This window comes from Dermacentor silvarum, chromosome 3 (genome assembly GCF_013339745.2).
Source record: "Dermacentor silvarum isolate Dsil-2018 chromosome 3, BIME_Dsil_1.4, whole genome shotgun sequence".
Taxonomy (NCBI): Eukaryota; Metazoa; Arthropoda; class Arachnida; order Ixodida; family Ixodidae; genus Dermacentor; species Dermacentor silvarum.
Window position 1 is genome coordinate 81,883,980 of NC_051156.1, and position 9,273 is coordinate 81,893,252.

The following is a 9,273-nucleotide window of genomic DNA, read 5'->3' on the forward strand; positions in this document are numbered from 1 at the left end:
TAAATAAAGCACTATTTTAAGAGCGTACTATGCGCAATCGGCCTCGGCGCCCGCAGCGAAAGTACGTTGAATATGCCGCGGAGCGCGTATCCGTCCCAATCCAGTTCGCTCGCAGCGCCCTCGCACAATTTTTCCACGCGGGGCGCCTCAGCGGGACATCACCGTTCGGCCCACTCAACCATTGTCTATAATACACTCTACCCGACACTTATAGAAAAATGCCTCGAGTAAAGCGAGGCGTGAACTAAAGTTAGCTCACAACGTGCGGCTCAGTAAATACTGATAGCGTCATGAATCAATGGGAAACGAAATCCTTCGGCTCGTTGTAACAATAACTGGTGTCCAAATCCACGTCTGAGTGGCAGCTCTTACTAGAATCCTTTTCGTAGATCTTGAGGCCACTGTTGTGCTGGTTGCATGTGGCGGAAGTAATTTTAGAGCCGGAAATACGCGGTAAACCATCTGCACCATCTATAACACACCTGGAGAACATCATCAAACTTTTGGCTATGTTTTTGGCTACTTTTGGGTAACAAAAAATTTGAGTCTGGCTATCTTTGGGCTACATTTTGAGATCATTTGGCTATTTTTTGTTGGGGCCATCTGGCAACCCTAATTGTGATACGTATGACTTGTATCTGTTACGTCGAAAATCTCTCTCCCTCTTGTTCTCTTTTTTGGAGGAGGCCCCCTCTTGATGCTATCCTTGATTATACACTCATCTTAGCCCACATCATTTTATATTTGAGGCGTGTAAGGCCACGGTTCTTTATGAGATTCAACTCTCACATCGTGCATACCATACAGAATTCTACATAAGCCTGCACACATGCTTAATCATTTTCTGATCAACTGTTAATGTTTAGACTAGCATCCTTTCCTCTTGCATGACAGTTATCTCGGCTGTATTGCTGCTGCCCTCTCATGTATGTATTCTAATAAATTGTCATATTCAACTTCTTCTTGAACATTGAGTCCAATCTTTGCCACCTTTATGCGTGTGTTGGATCATTTTTTAAGACGTACCTTCACATTCTGCTTCCACTTCATCCACTTTAGCATCCTCATCCAGTCCCTTCTCCGTCTTGACTTCTAGATGACTTTATTAAAATTGTTTCAGTTCCCTATACAGTATTGCTGGTCATGTATTGTCTTATAAGTTTATTAGAAAGTAAAAATCTTTCAACTTGACTGGGACCTGTATAACATAAATATACACCATGATGCATCTTTCCAGTTTTTCCAATATATGTCAGTTTTGCTGATCCTCTGGACTGCCTAATAGTTCTATTTTGGCGTTTTAGTTTATCATCGAACCTAGATATCCGTCTTCTCTATGACTTACCCTCATGGCTTCCCTTTCATTTAATATTAAGTTATTCAAGGGAAAAATGAACCTGGTGAAAGCTTCTTGAGTGTTGCTGAGCAATACATACAAGTTAGGGAATGCTTTGGAAAGCCTGTGACCTGGCTTTAATTCAAGTTGCAAGCCTCAATGAAATATTGCATTGAGAATTATTTTATGCCGGTAAGTGCACACATATTTGTGTTTATTTCTGATGTTCTTCTTCGTTAATTATTTTCTTGGTTCAGTGCATATATTTATAAAGCAAGAGATACTGGCTTGTTTTTTCTTTGCATTAGCAAATTACAATATTCGTTTAACAGCACACCTAACATAAATGAGCACACTAAACGTTGATTGGCAAGCAAAACACGTAGTTGTCTTTTGAATATCCCAGCTTATGTTTTAGTGTGTGCAGTTCGAACACGATTCTTGAGAAGCACTACTTGACTGTTACAAGTATGTGATGTACAATTACTCAGCACAGCCGACAGATCCAAACTATTGCAGACTGGTACTTACCACACAATGCAAATCTAATCATGCCTCAGGATTTTTTTTTATTTGCTTGGGTTGCCACACGGCATAATGTCAGTATGCCTGAGGATTGTAGAGGTGGATGCCGAGTACATATTAAGGAGGTGGGAGGGGGGCGGGGGGGGGGCTTTGGCATGAACACTGGTAAAGGAAGTATTATTTGTAGGGGTGGAAGAATATTTGAAGTTTTGGATATGAATCGAACGTTACATGCTAACTATTCGTATTCTAAAATAATCAACTATTCAGCATTTTTTATTAAATAAAACTAGCCAAATACTTCGCAGTAACCGATTGTTAAAGTTGTTACTGTTCACCATCTGCTAACAAAGTATCCCAAATTATCACAAGTGAAACAACAAAAGTTTTCGAAGCAATGCAGAAACAAATTTGGTAATGCAAACTGTGTTTTTGGTTTCATGATGGAAGGCTACATGACAACTCCTGATTTTTGATTATAGTCTATCATTTATTTTTATTGACAGTCTGGGCATGTAAATTTTCTATAACCAGTGATTTTTTTCTTGCAACCTGTCCTTTTACATGTCTTTACAGCAAAATAGTCATTCTGCAGCTTTTGTCTTCCGTTTTTTTTTCTGCCACAACCATTTATTTATACTTTTTTACAGCTAGTCATACAGCAGCTATTTATTCTTAGAACTCTTGTTTTGCCACCAGGCTCTAAAGATTTTGAGAGGTGTTTGTGCAGTTTTTTAAATCACAATTAGTGAACTTGTGTTTAAAAGTAATCCTAATCTTCCCTGATAGTTAGCAGTATTTTTCTTTTTTTTTTGTGGTCAGTAAAAGCACGGTGCTTAATTATATCAAGATAAATAAGTCTGCTGTAAATGTATTCATCTGTATTCGACTATTCGACACTTACTATTCCCATTAGAAAAAAGTTACATTTGCCAACCTCTAATTATTTGCATTGAAGTAGTGAAGAGTTTGACGAAAGCTCGTCTGGTCTGGTCGAAAGAGGCATGGTAAGTAGTTTAAACACAAATCATGAAAATCAAAAATTAGAGATGGTTCAACTGGAGCTTTGTTCACAATCATGGCTCTCAGGTAGGAGCTAAAACATTTATAACATTTTTTTTGTGATTGGCATTCGATTTTCAATTGATTATTATAATTAATTGCATTCATCTAGTCCTAAAGAAGAGGCAATGTACTTGGAGTACTACTCTGAATTTAGTTTCTATTGCCAAGTTTTTTTATGTAACTTTATTCACCACACAGGTACAACTGATACATATTCATTCTTTCAAGGACGTCACCACTCGTGGAGGGTGTTATTCTGCGCTTGCACAATTATTTTCAGAGATTTCCAGCAAATATGTAGTCCTCATAAACAGTACCTAAATAATTTTAGCCTATGTGGTTATTCAATAACCATGTTAATGGATAGTTACCTTCCGGTTAACCTCCCTGCCTTTCGCATCTCATTTATCTCTCTCTATCTCATGTAGTCTTCATCAACTACCGACACGACGCGGCCTTGGCAAACTTGTGAGCTCACAAATTTGAGCATGCAGTAACCCCCCTCCATATTTGTCTTGATAAAGGCTTCTCCTTTGGTGCTACTCTGGATCTGCCCTGTTTCCGGTGATTACCACCATGGGCTTCAAGGCAGACAACCTCAGGAAAACGTTTCATGCACAAACGTGGCTCTTTCCCACTTTTGCTGATAAAGACGGATATTGAAAGCAAGGGTGCCATACCAGGCATGTTGGTCACAGACAGAACTGCGGGGGGGGGGGGGGGGGGGGTTCTGAAAGTATTCATCTAGTGGACACATCCATTTCATCTGTTGCTGAAACGTTGATTGACTGGGGCACCTGTCTCCCTCTCACGTGTGCCCCAGCCCAGCCAATCAGAACTTAAGCAGCAGTTGAAATGGTTATGTCCATTTGGTTGACACTTGCAGAATACACCCCCTGTGCTCTGTCCTATCTTTCTGCCCTTCCCCATGTAATTTACTCAGTAAACTACTTGTTCATATGTTGGTTACCTTAATCAATGTTCAAATAGCTCAACGCTTAAATAGGTATGTACAAGTAAGGCACTATAAACCCAAGCAGTTTGGTTGGGTTTATAGCTGCCAACCAAACCCAAGCAGTTTGGTTGGCAGCTATAGGTTGCTGATTGCCACCATACAGACTCAACCAATGGCTTCACTGTAGCTTTCCATGGTAACTTTACTGCACTTTGAATGTAGAGAAGGTGGAATATAAAAATAGACTAGCATTTCTCTAATGTGCATCACCCCCTCCACTTTGTGTTGTTACAATCAGTATATTAAACCCAAACGAAGTCCTAACAAAAAGGAATTGTGACACTAATTTCATTTCACTGCCTCATCTTTAGAGGTGTAGCAAGATTCTTTAATTGCATTACCAGTTGTTACTCAGGTTTCAGCTATCAAGGCCTTATGGCACGTTTGGACGTTACCTGAACTGAGTAAACGGCACAGATTGCATAATTTCTCCATACATTTGCACAGCTTCCTTCACCTTTAGTTTTGAATTAAAGCCAGCATTTCTCTTGTGACCATCTTTAAAGAGCTTGTAGTAATTTATACCCAACATAAAAGATGGGTGCTTTGTAGTGCTAGCATGCTGTCCTAGAGTATATTGTTGTATGGAAAATGTGCCGACACACAAGCCCGACAAATGCCACATAAAGCATTTATGTTTGCTACTCCACCTGGTGTTTCAACTTTACAGCATGTGCACATTTTACCTGTGCACCAGTAAAAAGGGTCCAAAGCTCTTCCTGAAAACTCTCACAAGCACTTATCACAATCAATTCCCCATATAAGTGGTTTTGCTGAAGAGAACACAGGGATACAAGCATAATTAGACACTGAGGAATGTGGGTAGGAACACTTTATTTTCAGCACACATGTTTTTTTGATGAACTGCTTCTATACTGGTGAAATCTGTGCTTTTAATAAAAGTACACCATGCTGCTTCACCACTCCATGCCAACTGCAAGTATCCTGTACCAGGAAGTCAAACCAAGACGTGGGATGTTCAGTCTGTCAAAAATAAAAACGAGTTTGAAACGTTGACGTGTAAAAAGTAAAGCACACTCAAGAAAAACAGCACAAGAACAAATCCAACGAGTCAGAATTGCCTTTGAGAGCAAACATATAGTTTCTATGGCACAGTGAAGGAACCTTATTCCTCCGACGTTTTTTCCTTTTTGTTGTTGTTGTTGTTGTTGTTGTGAGAAAAGATGAAAGTGTACGTGTTCTATCCCATTTTGTGTATCTTTCACCTTTTCACACACAAAAAGATGTCTTAACGTGCCCAACTGTCTTTGCATATCCATTTCTCTGCTCTAACACCATAATACCTACAGTTAAAGGTTGTAGTAATGCTTAGCTTGAATGTACCAACACCAACTATGAGCACTGTGCTACTAAACATGGCAATGTAAGTCAAGTTCAAGAACAGCACATTCATGTGCTATATACGTGTGCTCTTGATTGTAGGTAAGATAAATAAAAGGAAGGCATGTTAATAAGAGTGGTCCTTGATGTGCTATGCAGAAGTGCTCTCCTATTTGGACAGAAGTTAAGCGCAACCGCAGTGAACAAGAAGACAACTTATACAGCATTTCAAATCTAGGGACTCGATGTGCTGGAGATTTTTCTGAATTCATGGTAAAAAATCTAGATGCTAAAGACGACACATATATAAACAGGTCTCTGCTCAAACTGGTAATGCTATGTGTAGCTTAGTTTTACAAAATGTGCCCTACGACTGGTCTCCCAAGCTGAGGCTGCAGTCCAGTTGCAACTGCAAATCACTCAATTATGTGTAGGGCACACTTGAGCAAAATGCAGACAAAAATTACTGCAGCACTGAGAATGTACTAGAGGCTTCAACAAAGCAGCTGACAGCCTGCATGGACTGGAGCAAGAGAAGCGCGTTTTGGGTCTAGGTGTGCGCAGCTTGCAGTTGCTCTATGGACGCTATTTAATATATTTACATATTTCACTTACTTGTTGGTTTCAGACAAGAAATATAATGTATTTTGTATCCTTTCCACTGTTAAATACTCAAACCCAGGATACCACAGGTCTGTTTCGGGCATCTGATTTCTTCTCAGAAAACTACCCCTCTAAAAAAATTTCACAGGTACTTAACCCCAACCTCTCTTGAGTAGAGCCTGGTTTTTTAGCATGACAAGGCCACTAATTACACAGTGACTCCTTGCGATGTGATGTACGTAAGCACTTTAAAAGGAAAGGAAAATTTAATAGCAGTATAACAGATACACAACAAAGCAAAGTGCCTGTTTTCACCCAGGTATTCAATGTTTGGTTGTATACTGGCGTTTACCCTACAAAAATGCAACAGGCGAAGTTGACTGCACTGTTTAAATCAGGGGACAGAAATGACATGTCAAATTATCGGCCGGTGTCAGTGCTCCCTGTCATTTCAAAAGGCTTAGAGAATGTTATCTGTAAAAGAGTTGTGTCATCACCAACAGCCAACAAAAGTTGTCGAAACGTCATCCTGGCGCAAAAATGTGCTTTTTTGAGACTAGAACGTTGAGACTGGTAGGGTTCCTCGCTGGCTGAAACCCTACACTCCCGATTCGCGTGACCCCTACCCACTATCGGTATGCTTCACCGCAATACAGAACTGCGGTGATATAACAGTGGTCGAACAGGCTGGTGCAAACGTTTCGACAAGAGAGCTTGCCTTAACCAGCTTTTCTTGGCAGTTTTCATATATGTGAGTACACCTGCCAATACACTTATTACGCTCCTGGGCGCGCGTAATGTGATGGGCGAAGGCGAGTGCGCGCGTACATAGTTAAGGAACATATACATGTCCCATGCTAGCGGCCCCTTTTCACTTTTAATATGTTTCACTGCAATAATTTTTGGGTAAGCTTCACCGCGTAACACGTCTACTGCGGCGAAGCTGACTTTAGAAAGCCGATTCATTCAATGCATCTTACGAGGCAGGTCCGCTTATCACGCTTGGCAACGTTTGAACACCACACGTACTGCATTAATTTCTTTAGTTATTTTAATTGTATTGTCATCGTGATCCTGCAGCCCGCAGTAGCAGGCTGATACTGCGTCATAATCGTTCCAACTGCATCAGGACAGCGTGTAGCTGGTAAGCGTGCATGCAACAGGCACGGAGGCATTGGCTGTTGTTGGGAAACTTCCGAGACGCTCTTTCGCGCAGTAATGCCATTTTTCTTATTAAAAAGAATGCAGGTGATGATTAAATGAAATTTAGCAAAGCTGTAGAAAAGCAGTAGCGAAGCTGTTCCACCATCTCGCGCAAAAACGCGATTCAACACGTAGTAAGTGGTTCTTGAGAAAAGGGAAATGTTGGCGCTATCTTCTGCAGCCTTTGAGGGAGCACGGCTCAGCGCCAAATTCAACACGATCTGGCGGAACAGCTCACCACGCCAGGATTTTCTTGCGTCCTCGTTTTTTTCACGCGTCATTCACTGAACCACACTACTGGATGGTTCTGTACACGTACTAACGATCCTGACGGAGGATCAGCTTTATAGCTTTATATGGGATGCCACGGCACATTCCACGGGCCGGCTGCAATTTGATGCGGCCACGAGGCAAAATATGCGCGCAAGATAACAAACGGCAACACATCAAGCAGCTGACAGCCCCAACCTTTTATTACATGCATATAGAGTGGAAAAATGGATTACTTACTCTGTAAGAAGGCACGGAATACGGACCGCTTCACAACGCGACCGGCCCCGAAAAACAGCCGCCGTGAAAATAAACGGACGTGACATCATGGGTTATAGCGGACGTGACGTCATGGGTGGCAGCAAACGTTTTGGGCACCTTTTGTTTGCTGCGACCCGGTCGCAGCAGTCACGGCCTATGATTTGGTAGCGCGTGGCCGTGAGCTCTGTTGTTATATAGAGGGAGTCTGAGCGCGGCCTCAGTCTGGCCTATATACTTGCAGTCGCAGACATCACAATTAGAGATGGGTCACTCAGGAGCGAGCCGGAGCTTGTGAGCGGCTCTTTTTAAAGAGCGAGTGAGCGGTGGTTCAGTAAAAATGAGCGGCGGTTCTCTTGTAGAAAGGGAGCCGGTTCTCTCGCGTTCAGAGAGCCGTGCCGATGCGTTCCGTCAGAGCCGTGTCTTCTGCTGGGTGCGACTTCCGCGCCATCTATTAGCGGTACGAGAAAGCAATTGCCCTCCCACCCTTCCTCGCAAGAGTCGCCTTCACCCCCTCGCCTTCGGCTGAAGAACGAAAGAACCGCCGCTCACCACGGCTCCCTCGCTCTTCAAAAGAGCGGCTCAAAAGATCCGGCTCGCTCCTGAGCGCTCAGGAGCGAGCCGCTCTTTTCGCCACGGCTCCCTCGCACTTTAAAAGATCCGGCTCGCTCCTGAGCGCGCCGCTGTTTTCGCCACGACTCCCTCGCTCTTCAAGAGATCCGGCAAGGCGCCGCTCTTTTGAAAAGCGAGGGAGCTGTGGTTCAGTAAGTGAGCGACGGTTCTTTCGGAGAGAGGAAGCCGGCTGGGCTCTCTCTCGTTCAGTGAGTGTGAGGAACAGGAACCGTTCCTAGAAAGCGCTCAGGAACGAGCCGGATCTTTTGAGCCGCTCTATTGAAGAGCGATTGAGCCGTGGTTCAGTAAGTGAGCGGCGTTTCTTTCGGAGTGAGGAAGCAGGTTCGCGCTCTCTTTTTTCTTCGTGTTTTCTTCCATCTTTCTTTTCTTATTTCTTTTTCTCTACCTAAATATATGAAGAAATTGTGTTGAAAGATCTGTCTGTGGCCCTAAAAAAGGCCGGTTCGCCGACAGAAACTGTTGGGCAGATAAACCGAAGATAACCGCGAAGTTGTGCTTTTCAATAATACCATTTAACATTTTTTACTCTATAAAAAGGCGGTCCATACCTGGGCTACTCGCCCCGTTTCAGTTCTTTTTGTTAGAAGCGCTCACTCATGATTGTTTCCATTTTCTTTTCAGATTTGTATATATTTATATATAAAACAGAACAATGAAGCTTTCAAGCTGCTCTGCTTTGCTGATTGTTGTCTTGTCGGAAGTTGCTTGCGAAACAAAGAGTGAGCGAACATTCGTTTTTCTTATTTAGAGTAGGCCATGTAGAAAACAATTAGAGTCTGTCTAAAACTTATACAGAATAGAGAAGGCGAAACATTCCCTGGAAGTGACACAGGAAATACGCAGGTTTTCCAGGTGAGGGAAGACTTGGACACCTCACCTCTCGATCGGTGAACGGTTCCACCTTTTCAGTAAGAGATCTTGTTCGCAATAGTACAGGAGTGGTCCCTCTTGGCTGTCTCAAGGAAGTGGTATGGGCATCATGACGAACTAAAGACCACGTGCGTGTGGGTGAACAAGATGAGAA

At 42.6% G+C, this 9,273-nt stretch overlaps 1 long non-coding RNA gene across 1 annotated transcript; it reads right to left on the reverse strand.

Annotated features, from left to right (window-relative positions):
* Positions 1–4,758: 4,758 nt before the first annotated feature.
* On the reverse strand, positions 4,759–7,776 carry LOC125943856 (uncharacterized). The gene is made up of 2 exons (XR_007465946.1): positions 7,599–7,776; positions 4,759–4,925 (listed from the first exon to the last, which is right to left on the reverse strand). It is a non-coding gene; the product is annotated as an uncharacterized LOC125943856 (long non-coding RNA).
* Between the last annotated feature and the right edge of the window lie 1,497 nt (positions 7,777–9,273).